This window comes from Bos javanicus, chromosome 17 (genome assembly GCF_032452875.1).
Source record: "Bos javanicus breed banteng chromosome 17, ARS-OSU_banteng_1.0, whole genome shotgun sequence".
In the NCBI taxonomy this organism is placed as follows: domain Eukaryota; kingdom Metazoa; phylum Chordata; class Mammalia; order Artiodactyla; family Bovidae; genus Bos; species Bos javanicus.
Window position 1 is genome coordinate 11862383 of NC_083884.1, and position 18774 is coordinate 11881156.

General features: G+C 41.3%; 1 protein-coding gene across 3 annotated transcripts in view; it reads left to right on the top strand.

The window, feature by feature from the left end:
• The window catches only part of TTC29 (tetratricopeptide repeat domain 29), a 277872-nt gene that overhangs the window by 52932 nt on the left and 206166 nt on the right, over positions 1-18774 (top strand). The window lies entirely within an intron of this gene.

Genomic DNA, 18774 nt, shown 5'->3' on the forward strand with positions numbered 1-18774 from the left:
CAGATTCTCCTAGTAACTGGGACTTCTACAGAAGAGTTGTCCTGGTTGGCTTGGTCAGTTCAGGGCCTACAGTTTACTGTTGACAGCCAATTCTTTGGACAAATTCTGGATGGTGTATTCCAATGGGATTTACCAGGGGGGCAGAAGGAACCAGAAGGAGGGTGGTGTTATGAAGGTACAGTGGAATGGCTCCCCCTCCCCCAATCCATCTAGTAGGGCAAGACAGATCCAACACGAGGGGCCCCACTATATGGGCTTCCCTGGTACCTCAGGTGGTAAAGAATCTGCCTGAAATGTAGGAGACTGGGTTCAATCCCTGGGTTGGGAAGATCCCCTGGAGAAGGGCATGGCAACCCACTCCAGTATTCTTGCCTGAAGAGTTCAATGTACAGAGGAGCCTGGTGACCTACAGTCCATGGGGTCGCAAAGAGTTGGATACGACTGAGCGACGAACACACACACACACCGTTGTAAAGGACTGTCCCCTTTACCATCTTCATCTCATGGGGGGAGGTAGAATTTGGAAGCCCACTTTTCTTGTCTTGTACATAGATTTGGTGGTGGTTTAGTCACTACGTCATGTCTGACTCTTGCGATGTCATGGACTGTAACCTGCCAGGCTCCTCTGTCCACGGGATTCTCCAGGCAAGCATACTGGAGTGCCATTTCGTTCTCCAAGGGATCTTCCTGACCCAGGAATCAAATCCAGGTCTCCTGCATTGCAGGCAGGTTCTTACTTCCCTGGTGACTCAGAAAGTATAGAATCTACCTGCAGTGCAGGAGACATGGGTTTGATCGTGGGTTTGATCCCTGGAGAAGGGAATGGCAACTCACTACAGTATTCTGGCCTGGAGAATTCCATGAGCTGTATAGTCCATGAGGTCACAAAGAGTCAGACACGACTGAGTGACTTTCACTTTCACTCTATACTGTCTGGTAATAGTTAGCCCTTTCCTAACACATCCTCCACCCATTGTAAGGAAGATGCCCCCTTTCATTTTTTTTGCATGAATTTTATGAGGGGCAGTAGTTCAGCTTTCCTCTCAGTGAAGTGTCCACTGTGTATTAGGTAATTACTTTCAATATCATACACACACACCACCAAAGGAATTCTATCACTGAGAGTCCTAACCCCATAGGGCTTCCACTGCTAAGGATTGTTCAAAGCTAGTTCCTGCTAATGATCTCTAGCCAGCCATCCTGAAGGCTGAACCACAGTATCACTAGCATTTTCTTCCCAGTCCCATCTTGGTCTTTGATTTCTTTCCAGCCCCCCTGAGTTGCTTCCAGAAGGCCATGTTATTGGCCTGGAGAGATGCCCGGTTTGCTGGGACAACTGCCATGCTAACAAAGTAATTGGTCAGCCGCACTCACAGCAGGCTTACCAGAGCCGTGCTGCTCTGAGGAAACTCAGAGAGACAGGAGCAGAGCAGGTGTGCAGGTCTCCCATTGCCCTTCCATTGGATGCTCTGTGTTTAGGGAACTGTTGTCACACTCTTGGTATAATTGGGGACCAGACCCAATAACAACATGACATGGCAGAGCCTTGACACAAGCTCTGTCTTGTCACCTCAGCATTGACCGTTTGATGTCAGATCAGCCAGCCCTTCCCCTATGATTGGTATGGAGGAGCGGATGAGGTCTCTGCATTATGACTGCGATCACAGGATTGTTTGTTGTTTGGAGAACGAAATGGCAACCCGCTCCAGTATTCTTGCCTGGAGAATCCCATGGACAAAGGAGCCTGGTGGGCTACAGTCCCTGGGGTTGCAAAGAGTCAGATATGACTGAGCAACTAACACACATAGAGTATGGCAAAGAAAATTATAGGATATGTCATAAGGTTTGCCACGTAGGCATTCATAATTTTGGGAGCCCCAACCTCTTTCCTGTCAGGAGAGAACTCTAGGGTCTAAGCCTTCGCTATAGGTCAGGATTTATTGCCCTAAAAACACTAAACCTAACATCTGGTCCCATCACTTCGTGGGAAATAGATGGGGAAACAGTGGAAACAGTGTCAGACTTTATTTTTTGCGGCTCCAAAATCACTGCAGATGGTGACTGCAGCCATGAAATTAAAAGACGCTTACTCCTTGGAAGGAAAGTTATGTCCAACCTAGATAGCATATTCAAAAGCAGAGACATTACTTTGCCAACAAAGGTTCATCTGGTCAAGGCTATGGTTTTTCCTGTGGTCATGTATGGATGTGAGAGTTGGACTGTGAAGAAGGCTGAGCACCGAAGAATTGATGCTGTTGAACTGTGGTGTTGGAAAAGACTCTTGAGAGTCCCTTGGACTGCAAGGAGATCTAACCAGTCCATTCTGAAGGAGATCAGCCCTGGGATTTCTTTGGAAAGAATGATGCTGAAGCTGAAACTCCAGTACTTTGTCCACCTCATGCGAAGAGTTGACTCATTGGAAAAGACTCTGGTGCTGGGAGGGATTGGGGGCAGGAGGAGAAGGGGAAGACAAAGGATGAGATGGCTGGATGGCATCACTGACTCGATGGACGTGAGTCTGAGTGAACTCCGGGAGTTGGTGATGGATAGGGAGGCCTGGCGTGCTGCGATTCATGGGGTTGCAAAGAGTCGGACACGACTGAGTGACTGAACTGAACTGGTTTCTTTGGAACTTTGCCAGAGTCCATCTCTTTTTCTAGGAAACTAGTCTACGGGGTATCAGTTCTGGACAAGTTAACCCTTATTTGTTAAATCTGGAAGTTCTGTGTAAGGAGTGACGTGAACATGCAGAGACTAGGGTCAGATTATGAACACAGAAGTGGTATCCTTTAAAAACTAGGACCAAGTCGGTAAGGTGATAAGCTTCAAAAGGATCTCTACCACCAAAGACTCGCTATTTCAAAGAGTGGATCAAAGCAGAAGCATCAGTTAAGCCAGAAGATCCCTGTGCTATACAATACGTTCTCATTAGTTGTTGGCTTTCCTTGCAGTATCAGTAGTGTACATGCGGTGACCTGAATGCGGAGGAAGTCCAAAAGGGGGGGTGTATGTATGTGTATGGCTGATTCATTCTGCTGGGCAGTAGTGACTAACACATTGTAAAGCAACTGTACTCCAATAAAAATTAATGAAGAACAAATGAATGAACAAAAGTAAGAGAAGATCCAATTTCAGTCCTAGAAGAATGCCTGCTAGATGCTGGAATTGAGTTAGTGCTAGTCTTACCAGTGAGCAGATCCAAGGGCAGACTGTCCATTCCGCTTGCCTTTAAATACCTAGACTAAATATTCCCAATTGAGAGATATAGAAAATGAAAGAAAAACAAACCATTAATCTGAAAAACAAACCTATAAATGCAATAATTAGAAAATTTCCTAGTGTCTTCAGGAAGATACAAGAAGACAGAAAAGTTTAAGGATAAAACCAAATGAGATGACAGTGAGTACCAGATGAAGTAAGGAAGGCTTTCAGTGAAATGCAGATTTCATTTCAGTGAAATGAAATTATTCATAATTTCAATGAAATGAAATTAATTGGTAGAATTAAACTACAGAGGGGAAAAGAAAAGAGCAGGATTGTGTGCATGTTCAGTCACTTCAGTCGTGTCCAGCTCTTTGCAACCCTATGGACTGTAGCCCACCAGGCTCTTCTGTCCATGGAATTTTCCTGGCAAGAATACATGCCTTCCTCCAGGAGATCTTCCCAATCCAGAGATCAAACCGTGTCTCCTGCATCTCTAGCATTGCAGACGGATTCTTTACTACTGAGCCACAGGGAAAGCCCTAGTGTATAAAAGTTGACACCATGGAATATTGAAGCAGTGGTTTGAGGGCAGGCAGACTTGAAACGTTTTCCCAAAATGCAGGTGAAAGACTAAGAAATGAAAACACTGACATTATAAAGTTGGGAGTTTCTGAGATAGAATAGATAATAGCTGAAATGAAAACAATAACCAAAGACATTTTAAGAAAGCTTTCTTGACACCCCCCCCCAAAAGATCTGAGTATGCAGACTGAAATAGCTCTTTATTTTCTAGTCAAAAGTATAAGGAAAGATCCATAACTAGATAATTCTCAGGAAATTTTTTGAACGACTCAGATTAAGACAGATTCCCACCTTTATCTGAAGAGAAAACACAGATTGCCTGCATTGGAAGCAAAATTAGTCTCATTTTTTTCCTCCTTTGCAACAAAAAATGCCATGAAACAAGCAAACAAAAAGGTAGAGTCCAGGGGATTTGAGGGTAGGGGAAAGAGAATGGGCTGCTGTAAACTTGAGAATATGCTACAGAAGTAAGTTCTATTCCCATGTGAAGCAACTGGAAGATATTCTTACACATGCAAGCTTCAGAAAGCACACTGTGGATGTGGTTTCCCTGTATGCCATATTCTGTAACCCGACAAGAGATAAATCAAAAGTAAAAATTTTAAGAAGAAGGGGGTCCTAATATAAAAGAACTGACAGTATGCACTGGAATTGGTTAAATATTAAGTGTATACAAAATGTCAATAATTTTGGAGATAGAAAATACAAAGTATAAAAATCGTGTTGTATACAGTATACACTCCTTTGAAGGAATGTTTAAAATTGTGTGATTTAAATTTTTCCCTTTATGACTTTTTAAACATTTTATGGTAATGTTAATTACTTCAATGTCTTATTTTAAGATTAAATTTTATAAGAAACAGTTAAACATAAACTATAAAAAATAGAAACTATAAAAAATAGAAACTATAGGCAAGCATTTAGTTTAGTCTTAGATGGGAAAGACCTTTGAAACATAAAAACAATGGAACAAAGCACAAGAAAAGTGATGGGATTTATGGAAAGATAATGATATCTTCTCACTGCTCCAAGCTCAGAACCAATTCAGAAGAAATATGGGAATCAAATAGATCATAATTGCTAAGGCTAGGTGAGGAACAGAGCTTATATCTGTTCAAATCAAATCTGTTCTCTCACAGGATTCATCATAACCACCTAGTTGCTGCAAGTCAGCTCATGCTCAGACTTTCCTGTGGGTTCTAAGCCTGTGCCTGTGGACTTCAGGGTGGCACTTGAGAACAGAGTCTAGAGAAAATGAAAGTTCAGGATTTCACCAGTCAGATATATTGTTGTTCCTTCTCTGTGGTAAGAAGTAAACAGGGAAGGAGACAGGAGGTCCCCTCATGCAAACAGAAAGCTAGTGAAATAGCTTTCCTCTTTGAGAAATACTGACAGATTTGATACATACTTCAAGAAAAATGATTTATTGAAGACCTCATACAATTAAAGAGAAGCTAAAACTTGAAATTATTGGAAACAAATATGGTAACAGATTAGTATAATTGTTATATAAAGAACATTTACAAATTGGTAAGAAAAAAACACTTAACACACATAGCATTACTACAAACAAAGCTAGTGGATGTGATGGGAATTCCCGCTGTGCTCTTTCATATCCTAAAAGATGATGCTGTGAAAGTGCTGCACTCATTATGCCAGCAAATTTAGAAAACTCAGCAGTGGCTACAGGACTGGAAAAGGTCAGTTTTTTCATTCCAGTCCCAAATAAAGGCAATGCCAAAGAATGCTCAGACTATCACACAACTCCCCTCATTTCACATGCTGGCAAGATTATGCTCAAAATTCTTCAAGCTAGGCTTCAGCAGTACATGAACTGAGAAATTCCAGATGTACATGCTGGATTTAGAAAAGGCAAAGGAACCAGAGATCAAATTGCCAACATCTGCTGGATCATAGGAAAAGCAAAGGAATTTCAAAAAAACATCTACTTCTGGCCTCATGACTATGCTAAAGCCTTTGACTGTGTCACAACAAATGATGCACATTTGATGAAATACAACAAACTGTGGAATATTCTTAAAGAGATGGGAATACCAGACCACCTTACTTGCCTACTGAGAAACCTGTATATAGGTTAAGAAGGAACAGTTAGAACTGGACGTGGAACAACAGACTGGTACAAAATTGGGAAAGGAGTATATCAAGAGAACATCAGGTGACAGGTATATTGTTACCCTGCTTATTTAACTTATATGTAGAGTATATCATGTGAAATGCTGGGCTGGATGAATCACAAGCTGGAATCCACAACCTCAGACATGCAGATGATACCACCTTAATGGCAGAAAGCGAAGAGGAACTGAAGAGCCTCTTGATGAAGGTGAAAGAGAAGAGTGAAAAAGCTGGCTTAAAACTCAACATTCAAAAACTAATATCATGACATCTGGTCCCATCACTTCATGGCAAATAGAAGCAGGGGGGAGTGGAAACAGTGACATTCTATTTTCTTGGACTGCAAAATCACTGAGGATGGTGACTGCAGCCATGATATTAAAAGATGCTTGCTCGTTGGAATAAAAGCCACGACAAACTTAGACAGCTTACTAAAAAGGAGAGACATTAGTTTTCTGACAGAGGTCTGTCTAGTGAAAGCTCTGGTTTTTCTGGTAGTCATGTATGGATGTGAGAGTTGGACCATAAAGAAGGCTGAGAGCTGAAGAATTGATGCTTTCAAACTGTGGTGTTGGAGAAGACTCTTGAGAGTCCCTTGGACAGCAAGGAGATCAAACCAGTCAATCCTAAAGGAAATCAATCCTAAATATTCATTAGAAGGACTGATGCTGAAGCTCCAATATTTTTGGCCACCTGATGGGAAGCACCGACTCATTGGAAAAGACCCCAGTGGCTGGGAAAGATTGAAGGCAGAAGAAGGAGGAGACAGAGGATGAGATGGTTGGATGGCATCACAGACTCAGTGGACGTGAGTTCAGGCAAACTCAGGGAGATAGTGAAGGGCAGGGAAACCTGGCATGCTGCAGTCACAAAGAGTCATGCACACAAAGAAAATAGAATGACACGACTAGGTGGCTAAACAACAATAAATTATATACAATAAAGTCTTATCCAGCCAGTCAAAGTGCTATTTTCCAATGATTATAGTAATAAGAGCCACTACTTATTGAGTGCTATGTGTCAGTCACTATAAAAGTCCAAATTCTGGCCAATGGTTTATGAGTACTCACTTCCAGGCTGAAGCTTGGAGGAGCAGCTATGAGTCCTTCCTTTTAACTCTGTTTTTGCCATGGTGGCCATGGAGGAATTATGAGATGGTGAAATCTTGAGTTGGAAGCAGCCTGTTCCCTGAATGAGCATTTGGAGGGGAGCCGCTCAAGAGAGTCACCCAACCCTAAGGGGGCTTCACCTGAACATAAAATTACTTTGTTTAAGGCCCTGGGATTTCAGGGTCTGCTTACTACCATGGTGAAGCCTCATCTAACTTTGGCTGATACAGTCTCCAACACTTGCATGCCCTCATTTGAATGAAGAATTTCACAAGTCCTGTGAATGGCTTTTGGCTGTTTCTCTGAAAATGTCACACTAAAGCTTTCCTTTGGGATGTGATATATAATGTCTTTGTGCTTTTCCAAACACTTCCATTTTAACATTTTGAGACACTTTACAAATCTTTCTCAATTTACTAACATAACTTAGTCTCCCAAAAATTCCATTTCTATTTTTAATGTAGAAAACATAGATGCATTTTACAACATGTTTCTATATTGTTTGAATATAATAGATGAGCAACATATTTATGATCCAGAAAATAAAAATAGGTGACTTTTAAAGCTCGCTGATCTAGAATCACTCCATCACAAGTCTGTTTTGTCTAGCAGGCAAAACAGGGTCCTAAACTATTTCAACATCCCACGATTATCATTATTGAAGACTAAATCCGGGAGGAAATAAATAATGGTCTACTTGGCTGATCCCATCTTGAAGTGTTAGCACAGAGACTTAGTACCTGATCATGGGTCTTGAAATTGGGATCCAAAACTTGAGCTCGCTCACTCAGTCTGGACTTCTCACTCCCTTCACTGAAATCTCTCAAAGCTCCCTCTAGGCTAATTCAGTAACTCAGTGTGGAAGAACCACCAAGCATGAGAGCAAAGATGTCGAAAGTACACTAATAGCAGATGTGATTGTCAGCATTGAAAACTGCTCACAGACACCTCAGAAACCCATCAAATGAGAGCATTGAACCAATTTCACAGATTCTCTAGATGCCTTATCTGAGAAATCAAGGGAGTCTGATCTGCTATCCTCAAGATAACCTACCCTGAAAGTATCTCTGCCACTCAGCCCCACTGAACCATCATCTCAGGTAATGCATACAGCTGGAAACATCTAGCTGTCTGTGGACATTCTCAGAACAGGTTTTCACTGCTGAAGGACAGCTTTAGAGACACACATGTTACATGTAGATCCTTGCCATGAACACTCAGACTCTCATCCTATGAGAGTTGTTTTTGTTGTTGTTTTAGTCGCTCAGTCATGCCCAACTCTTTGCGACCCCATGCAAAGCCCACCAGGCTCCTCTGTCCATGGAATTCTCCAGGCACGAATACTGAAGTGGGTTGCCATTCCCTTCTCCAGGGCATCTTCCCAACCCAAGGATAGGACCCAAGTCTCCCACACTGCACGCAGGCTTTTTTTTTTTTTTTTTAACCGTCTGAGCCACCAGGGAAGCCTAGAGACATTGGGTGGCCTCGAACCATTCCAGTATATCTGCTCAAAAGAAGAAAGCCCTGTAACTCTGCTCACCAACCTAATGTTCATAGGCTTCTGTATCCTTATATTTTTATTTTCCAGCTGCCCCAGCCTTGGGGCAGTGATTCTGTGCAGGATGGTTGCCTTTCTCAACCTGTTTTCTCAAGCAACAAATATGATTGTTAATGTTGACTTAGACAACATTGTTACGAAAATGCCCGGATCTCAACCCACACATCCTGCCCCTGAGGCAGAAGTAGTAAGGCAACCACAGGTCATGGGCTGTGGTAAAAGGAAAGCAGGCGAGGGTCTTATGCTCCCTGAAGTTCTACAGTCTCTCTCTCCCACCTAGAAAAAGCACCGGGATTCAAATGAGTAGGACTTTTAAAAATGTGTGCTCATTCACTCAGTCATGTCCGACTCTGCAATGCCATGAACTGTGTAGCCCACCAGGGTCTTCTGTCCATGGGATTCTCCAGGCAAGAATACTGGAGTGGGATACCATTTCCTTCTCCAAGGAACTTTTAAAAATGGGTAAATCATCGTTATATGTTAAAAAAAAAATAAAGCATTCCAAAAGTTCGGTTGTTTCTTGTTACAAAAATTATTGGCAACACTTATAGAATTGATCACGACACACAATTGGGCCTCAACACTGTTCAGAGTAGTTTCTGGCTCTGCTCAACCTGGAGTTTGACTCATAAATTTCTGGGACCCTTTTCATTGTTGCCATCAACAGCCTGGCTTTCTTCCCTCCCACCTTGCCCTCTGTATCTCTCTGTGTACATTCGTATTTACAGAACCATCATCTGCTAGACCGTTAGACCCCCTCCTTCATTGGATGCCTCTTCAGAAAGTAAAGGAGCCCTCTAGTCCCCACCCTGTCTCCTCTCTGCTTGAGCTCAGATTACCGGCAGGGGCTCCCACCTGCACCTCACTCGTAGCCATGTCTGGGATACTAGTTGTATCTGTGTTTAGTGGGGTAATAAGCCTTTGTACCCCCAGCCTGCAGTCTCTTATCCAGGAGCCACATGCGCTGCCCTGGCTTCCTTCGCTTCGCCAGTGTTGGTGCTGACTGCTCTCAGTACTGTACACAACCAAGATGGGACCATACTGCATATGAATCTGATACTCATTTGGAGAAAATTTTCAGTCATATTTGCTATGGATTGAATTGGGACACATTAAGAGATGTTGATTTTTTTTGTTGTTGTTTAAGAAAAAGCCTTTTTTTAAAAAATTTTATTTACTTGTTTATTTTTGTCTGTCCTGGGTCTTCATTGCTGCGCATCGACTTTCTCTGCTTCTGGTCAGTGGGCCACTCGCTAGTTGTGATATGCGGGCTTCTCACTGCAGTGCCTTCTCTTGTTGGGGGGTGCTTACTCCCCGCCACCAGGGAAGCCCTTCTAGGTGTGGGCTTCAGTAATTTTGGCTTATGGGCTCTGCAGTGCGGGTTCAGTAGTTAAGGCACACGAACTTAGTTGCTCCCATGGCATTTGGAATCTTCCCCTACCAGGGATCAAACCCATGTCCCCTGAATTGGCAGGCAGACTCTTAACCACTGGATCACCAGGGAAGTCCCCAAGAGGTTGACTTCTCAACTTCAAGTACATGTGAATGTGACCTTATTTGGAAATAGAGTCTTGGCGAACGATTGAGTTGAAATGAGGTAATTAGGTGGCCCCAATCTGATATGACCAGCTTCCTTATAAAAAGGGGAAATTTGGATGCAGAGAAAGACATGTACAGAGGGAAGATGTGAAGACATAAGGAGAACCTCATCTACAGGCCAAGGACCAGGGGACCTCCCTGGTGGTCCAGTGGTTAAGACTCACCTTCCAATGCCAAGAGTACTGACTCGACCCCTGGTTGGGGAGCTAAGATCCCACGTGCCGCAGCCAAAGAAAAAAAAAATTCAAAGAACATCTGCTAGGAGTGAGGTGTGGAACAGATTCTCCCCCACAAGCTCCAGGAGGAACTAGCCTTGCTAACCCACATCTTGATTTTGGACTTCCAGCCTCCAGGACTATGAGAGAGTAGATTCTGTTATTTAAGCCATCCAGTTGTGGTGCTCTGTTACAGCAGCCTCAGGAAACTAATACAATATTTGATATAGTGTCAGTGATTTTTATTAACTAAAAAAAAAAAGTGTTTTTTTAGGAAAAAACTGTTATTTTAGGAAAAAATAAAGGAATATAATAGTGGTGGATGATATAATTTGACATGAAAAGGATGTAATGTTCTCTCGTTTTAAACACTTATCGTGGGTGGTGATCAATTGAATATTATCTAAAATAATATAAGGAGATTTTTTTAAAAAAACTCCTTAATATCTAGTATAAACAATCTCTTCCTAGAGTTTTGGCTTTTTACCTTACTCTATATTCCATTACAAAAATGACTTCATTTGGTGAATATTTTTATTCTTCAGCATTTGAAATGAAACTTATCATCACAGTATTCAGTTCTCCAAAAAAAAGGTTGAAATATAATAATATAATCAAAGATTTTAATATTGTCAAAGATGCTACGTCAAATGGATAGAAATTTCATGGTAATTTCTTATTTGTCATGGAATAATGTTTGCCAGTTTATTAGAAAAACAGCCTTAATAACTAAAAGAAATGCAAAGGATATATCAGTTTTTAGTGTGGTATTTTATTTTCTCTTTCATTTTATTAAAAATTAATAGCGATGTAAGCTCTGTTGAGAGGATTTAAAACCCATCAAATATACAAAATCTCAACTGAGGCAGCCCTGGAGAAGGGCACCAGTGCTGTGGAATGGTGGCAGACTTATTTTGCTTTAAATGCTTTTTCACACTATTAGAATTGGTTCTTGTGTGTGCCCTCTTTTATTTGGAAAGCAAAACTAGCTAATTTTAAAGATTTCATTGAATTACTAAGTAAAGAGAAGGACAGAAGGTTTTTACAGTTGATAAAAATAATAATGATGAAGATTAAAGAACTATTAGAGATCCAATCATATTGTTAATCATGAAGAAAATTTGGGGAGGGGATGTTAATTACTGATTGGTTATTTGGATAGCAAGGGAGCTCCAAATCTACAAGGGTATTAGAAACATGGGACAAAAGCTTTAATAAAGATATAAGATATATAATAAGTTTATTATATAAAGATATAAGGCAAATATTAGTTATGGTTGATAGACATTGGATGACCATCTTGGTCTGCATAGTTAACCAAAGGGCATTTGAGCATCAGGCTAGAGATGAAGTCTAGCAGAAGAAAAACTGTTAGATTGGACAATAACCTTAGATTCTCTGTTGACACTGCTAGACACTGCACACTGCTAGAGTACTAGACAACTATGTGTATCTGGGTAAGTTATTTAATCATGGTAGATCTTGCTCTCCTTGTCTCTACAGTGAGGGAGTGGGAGCAGGATTGCTCTGAGTTCACTTCCAGCTCTACTTTGTATGGTCACTTAAATAGCTATTGAAATATCAGTCCTTAAAAACTGTCAACTTCTTTAATTTTCCTTTAAAACATTAAGTGTATTTGAAAGGGGAGGCCTTGCTTCCATGAATAACTTTTCTGCTGCCTTTCCAAGTGGTGCATATTGTGTATGCAGTAGGTGCTTAGTAGGTACATATTCTCCCGGTCTCAAGAACCTGCAGGCTTTATCTGCTCATCCCTGTTGTTCCACTTGGATGCTGGGCTACTGCCTACAAACAAGGAAATTCTTTGAAGTGTGATAGCTTGGGTGGGAAATAGAAAAAGAAAATTGTTCCCTGGGGATTAATTTTATAAGTGTTCATCATCTCTACAGTTGATATTCAAGAAGAGATGCTATAGGGGTGACACTAAGGGTCAGGGAAAAGACCATTTAACACGTCTTAAAATACAAAAACAAAGCAATCCTGCTTCCTTAAAATAATACTTATATATATTGCTGGTGATAATGTAAATAATTTAAATGGTTTTAGAAAGCAATGTAGCAATGCATAGCAACTACAAAATTTTCCATACATCTTTATTTGCTAATTTCACTTCTAGATATTAAAATATATATATGGAACAATTGTACTTATCTCACACGCTAGTAAAGTAATGCTCAAAATTCTCCAAGCCACGCTTCAGCAATATGTGACCACGAACTTCCAGATGTTTCAAGCTGGTTTTAGAAAAGGCAGAGGAACCAGAGATCAAATTGCCAATATCCGCTGGATCATGGAAAAAGCAAGAGAATTCCAGAAAAACATCTATTTCTGCTTTATTGACTATGCCAAAGCCTTTGACTGTGTGGATCACAATAAACTGGAAAATTCTGAAAGACATTCGAATACCAGACCACCTGACTTGCCTCTTGAAAAACCTGTATGCAGGTCAGGAGGCAACAGTTAGAACTGGACATGGAACAACAGACTGGTTCCAAATAGGAAAAGGAGTACGTCAAGGCTATATATTGTCACCCTGCTTATTTAACTTCTATGCAGAGTACATCGTGAGAAACGCTGGACTGGAAGAAGCACAAGCTGGAATCAAGATTGCCGGGAGAAATATCAATAACCTCAGATATGCAGATGACACCACCCTTATGGCAGAAAGTGAAGAGGAACCAAAAGCCTCTTGATGAAAGTGAAAGAGGAGAGTGAAAAAGTTGGCTTAAAGCTCAACATTCAGAAAACTAAGATCATGGCATCTGGTCCCATCACTTCATGGCAAATAGCTGGGGAAACAGTGGATACAGTGTCAGACTTTATTTTTTGGGGCTCCAGAATCACTATAGATGGTGATTGCAGCCATGAAATTAAAAGATGCTTACTCCTTGGAAGGAAAGTTATGACCAAACTAGATAGCATATTGAAAAGCAGAGACATTACTTTGCCAACAAAGGTCTGTCTAGTCAAGGCTATGGTTTTTCCAGAAGTCATGTATGGATGTGAGAGTTGGACTGTGAAGAAAGCTGAGCGCCAAAGAATTGATGCTTTTGAACTGTGGTGTTGGAGAATACTCTTGAGAGTCCCTTGGACTTCAAGGAGATCGAAGCAGTCCATACTAAAGGAGATCAGTCCTGGGTGTTCATTGGAAGGACTGATGCTAAAGCTGAAACTCCAATACTTTGGCCACTTCGTGTGAAGAGTTGACTCATTGGAAAAGACCCTGATACTGGGAGGGATTGAGGGCAGGAGGAGAAGGGGACGACAGCAGATGAGATGGCTGGATGGCATCACCAACTCGATGGACATGAGTTTGAGTGAACTCTGGGAGTTGGTGATGGACAGGGAGGCCTGGCATGCTGTGATTCCTGGGGTCTCAAAGAGTCGGACATGACTTAGTGATTGAATTGAACTGAACTGAGGGAAAAATAAAGAGGTTAATTGTAACATCATTTATAATGGAGAAATAATCTAAATATTGAAGCACTAGACAAATGATTAAAATGTACATCTGTGCTTCCCAGGTGGCACTAGTGGTAAAGAACCTACCTGGCAATGCAGGTGACATAAGAGACCTGGGTTCAATCCCTGGGTGGGGAAGATACCCAGGAGGAAGGCACGGCAACCCAGTCCAGTATTCTCACCTGGAGAATCCCCTGGACAGAGGAGCCTGGCAGGCTGCATGCCATGGGTCACAAATAGTTGGACACAACTGAAGCTACTTAGGATGCATGCACACCTGCCAAAATAAGATGCAGCCTTTCATAATGCAATTATGAAAATACTTAATATGGAGAGTATATCTAATAAAATAGGTAAGCAAACTTACCCAAATTATAGTAATCTCTTTATAACTGTGTAAACATTATGCATGGATAGAAAAGTAGAATGACACTTGATCAAAGTAAAAACATTTTGATTGACTGATGGTGTCATTGTTAGTAATCTTTGAGATTTTTCCTTGTAGTGTTTCCTTCATGCTGATATATTTTTGCCCGTAAAGTAAGTAAAACATATATTTCATTATACTTTTGCTAAATATCACTCTTGTGTTTTATTCAGTTATATTTTCAAAGTTCTTTCATAACGTTTTGAGTCAATGTTAAGGTCACTAATCATCTCAGTTTGCCTGAGACTGAGGGAGTTCCCAGGGCTCCAGATGTTTAGTGTAGGAACGAAAAAAGTCCTGGTAAACCTGGAGGAATTGGTCATCCTAAAACAGTGGTGGTGCTAGTGGTGAAGAACCTGCCTGCCAACAGGAGACAAGCGAATGCGTGGATCCCTGGGTCGGGAAGATCCCTTGGAGGAGGAAATGGCAGCCCACTCCAGTATTCTTGCCTGGAGAATCCCATGGACAGAGGAGCCTAGCAGGCTACAGTCCAAAGGATCGCAAAGAGTCAACTGAAAGCAATTTAGCACGCACACATGTAAGTACATTCGCATTGTTGTGCGACTCTCACCATCATCTAGTTGCCGAAGTTTTCACCTTCCTAAACTGAAACTCTGTCCCCATTAAACACCAAGTCCCCATTCCCCCTCCCCACCCCAGTTCCGGCATCTGCCAGTGTAGGTTCTGACCCTGTGAATTTGACTAGTTCTAGGTACCTCGTTTGGGCTTCCCTGGTGGCTCAGACGGGGAATCTGCCTGCAATGTCGGAGACCCGGAGATGATCCCTGGGTCAGGAAGATCCCCTGGAGGCGGAAATGGCACCATACTGCAGTATTCTTGACTGGAGAATTCCATGGACAGAGGAGCCTGGTGGGCTACAGTCCATGGGGTCGCAAAGAGTCAGACACAACTGAGCGCCATATAAGGGGAATCAAACCGTATTTGTCTTCACATACTGTGTATTGAAATGCATTTTTAAGGTTTACTTAAAAGGTCCTAGCATCTTAAAAGTCCCTTTGGAGGAAACTTTTCCAAAACGATTCTCTGGAAGAGCAAACATGTAATTCTATTCAGGTTTCCTAATAACCATGTGAAATAAATCCAGTCCAGAAAGTGTCTAAGTATGAGCATCGATTACTCTCAACACCCACCCTTCACTGAGGCTGTTAGAATGACTGCAGGCCTGTGAAAGCAGCTCCCCTTTAATCTCTGCATGATTTCAAGCCTTACTACTTCCAGTATTTCATTTCCTGGGTAAATTCCAAGACTGGATTTCGAAAATGGGCACTGGTATACATTATCTGAGGTGTATCTGACTTGATCAATATTAGAAACTGAGTCACTTTATATTTGAATAAAAGTGAATGTCATAGTTTAAAAGGCTTTTTTTTTTTTCCCCCAGAAGTTAAGTGATTAGCATTGCTATTTCTACATAAATTAATTGTCACTTTTAGGGACATGTCAGTTTATTCTCCATCTGCCATGTGTACATGTTCCTAAGACCTTATAGTATTTAATGAAGAGATCCTTTTTAAGTATTGATAGCCACAAGAAAATTATTCCATGTTTGATCTGTGTTAAAGAATCAAAGTCCAAGATCTTTGAATGGAACTTAGAATAAAAATGTAATTAGGTTACATCCCTAAAGTCTGATATATCTTTAAACAAGACTGCAAATGAAACTTTATTAGAGCTTCAAATGAATTATTTCATTGCCTTTTTTTTAAATTCATTTTCTTCCCCTTCTCTTTCATGTCTGTGTTACTGACATTGCGGCTTGTATTTTACCTGTCTTTTTCAGGGTGATTTAATTATTTACTGCTTAACGAGTAGTACAGAGAGGAAGCTTCATTCAGAGGTGCCTGCTCTGTAGTGGGTTTCTCTTTTTCAAAGCTTTGCAAGGAGGTCTTGAATAGAGGCACCAAGGCTGCAATTTTGCCCCACTGGATGCACTATTCTGAAAGCAATATTTCCTCTTGTCTCTCTGAGCAGAGGCACTGCCCCAGAAATATCTCCTAGGAGGGGCCACTGACCGAGAGTGAGAGGGGTGCTGGGTGCAAGCTGGATAACGGGTGCTGTTTCCAACTAGTGTCTTAAAGGCTTTCCATTGGAATAAGTGATACTGTTCCATAGCATTTTGCATTTGAAGCACTCCATGTAAGAGGCTCATCCAGAGTGTTGACACAGCTTTCTCAGTGCCCGTTTCAGCCACACCCTGAGGTTGGTCCTTGTCTCAGAACCTTTAAAGAAAGGGTGGAAGAGGTCTGATGATATCCTGGCATTGGGATCTTTGCTTTTAAGTCAAACATTGGACAGTTTCCAAAAACGGGTCACCTTGAACAAGTAAAGCCATCATGAGCTTTGGGCGTCAGCTCTGCCACCTGCTTGGTATGTGAATTTAGGCCAGAGAACCCCTGATGCTCATTTTCTTTATCCCTAAAATGTGGATACTATTATCACACACATGTGGAATCTAAAAAACAAATGAAGATAACAAAATGGAAACACACTCCCAGATACCAAGAACAAACTAGCGGTTACCAGTGAAGAGATGAAAGGGAAGAGGGACAAGAGGCGGGTAGGGAATTAAGTGGTACAAACAATGCGAATGCACAAAACAAGTAAGCTATAAGGGCATATTGCACAGCACAGGGAATGTAGCCGATTTTCATAACATTAATAACCTATAAAAATGTGGAACACTGTTGTACAACAGAACTAACATGGTATTGTAAATCAACTATACCTGAATAAAAAATAAAGATTTTAAATAAGATGAAGATGCATATATATGCATATATGCACACCTGATATATTGGGTTGGCCAATATATATATATGTATATGTATGTATGTGTGTGTGTGTGTATATATATATATATATATATATATCTACTACTGTTAGTGCTAGGCACATGGTAGATCAGATCAGATCAGTTCAGTCGCTCAGTCGTGTCCGACTCTTTGCGACCCCATGAATCGCAGCATGCCAGGCCTCCCTGTCTATCACCAACTCCCAGAGTTCACTCAGACTCACGTCCATCGAGTCAGTGATGCCATCCAGCCATCTCATCCTCTGTCTTCCCCTTCTCCTCCTGCCCCCAATCCCTCCCAGCATCAGAGTCTTTTCCAGTGAGTCAACTCTTCTCATGAGGTGGCCAAAGTACTGGAGTTTCAGCTTCAGCATCATTCCTTCCAAAGAAATCCCGGGCCTGATCTCCTTCAGAATGGACTGGTTGGATCTCCTTGCAGTCCAAGGGACTTCTCCAACACCACAGTTCAAAAGCATCAATTCTTCGGCGCTCAGCCTTCTTCACAGTCCAACTCTCACATCCATACATGACCACAGGAAAAACCATAGCCTTGACTAGACGAACCTTTGTTGGCAAAGTAATGTCTCTGCTTTTGAATATGCTCTCTAGGTTGGTCATAACTTTCCTTCCAAGGAGTAAGCGTCTTTTAATTTCATGGCACATGGTAAGGACTCCATTAATATTATTTTTCTCCCTCCATACTCACCTAAATAGATTACTTTGTTAGTTGCTGTTGTTTAGTTGCTAAGTTGTATCCAGCTCTTTGCAGTACCGCGGACTGTAGCCCATCAGTCTCCCCTGCCCCTGGAATTCTCCAGGCAAGAACACTGGGGTGTAATGCCATTTCCTTCTCTGGGGGACACCGTGTCTTCTTTACCACAGGCGGATTCTTAAGCACTGAACCACCAGGGAAGGCCTTCAGTTAGTTAGGTTTTTGTAATACCCAAAATTAGAAGATACTTATTTCAACCACAACAGCCATGTATGGGGAAAATCCTCCTCATTCCCCTCATCTCCCATAAGGGAATCAATGGTGATACTTCAGCATTTACACTCCCCACCTTTCTCTTGGCTCATGTAACCATGGTACACGTCATCAGAACGTGGTTTATTTAAAATCATGAGCAATCTGTAATTCAAGTGAGAATTATGTGATTGATCAAGTCCAGAGCAAAATAATTCATTAGTTGATCTAATGTCAATATTGACGGTATTTCTCCTTAGACTTTTATGTTTGTCAACACTTTTTACTTATGATTTTAAGATGAGGTAGAAAGCTTTATAAGCTTTTCAATGGCTAGTATTAATTTCCTGTTGTTTATACAGCATACAAGTGGTTTACACTTTAAAAAATTATTGGAGTGATTTCAGTACTTCCAAGTGTGAACATTTAAGAGCAAAGCTGCCTAATGCTTAATCCTTAGAAATTATAACACTTAGATAGAAAGTACCATCTGAGCATAATAATTAGTGTATTATAAGTTTGTGTAGTATGTCCACCACTGACCACAATTCAGGTATCTAAGATGACAAGCAACGGCAGTTGTTAACAGTTCCTCCAGAATACTTCGGAAGTCCTGACAAATTTTTTGGAATTTAAAAATTAACTCACCAGCATTGCCAACATCAGTGATAAAGGCTTTGGTGAATTTCTC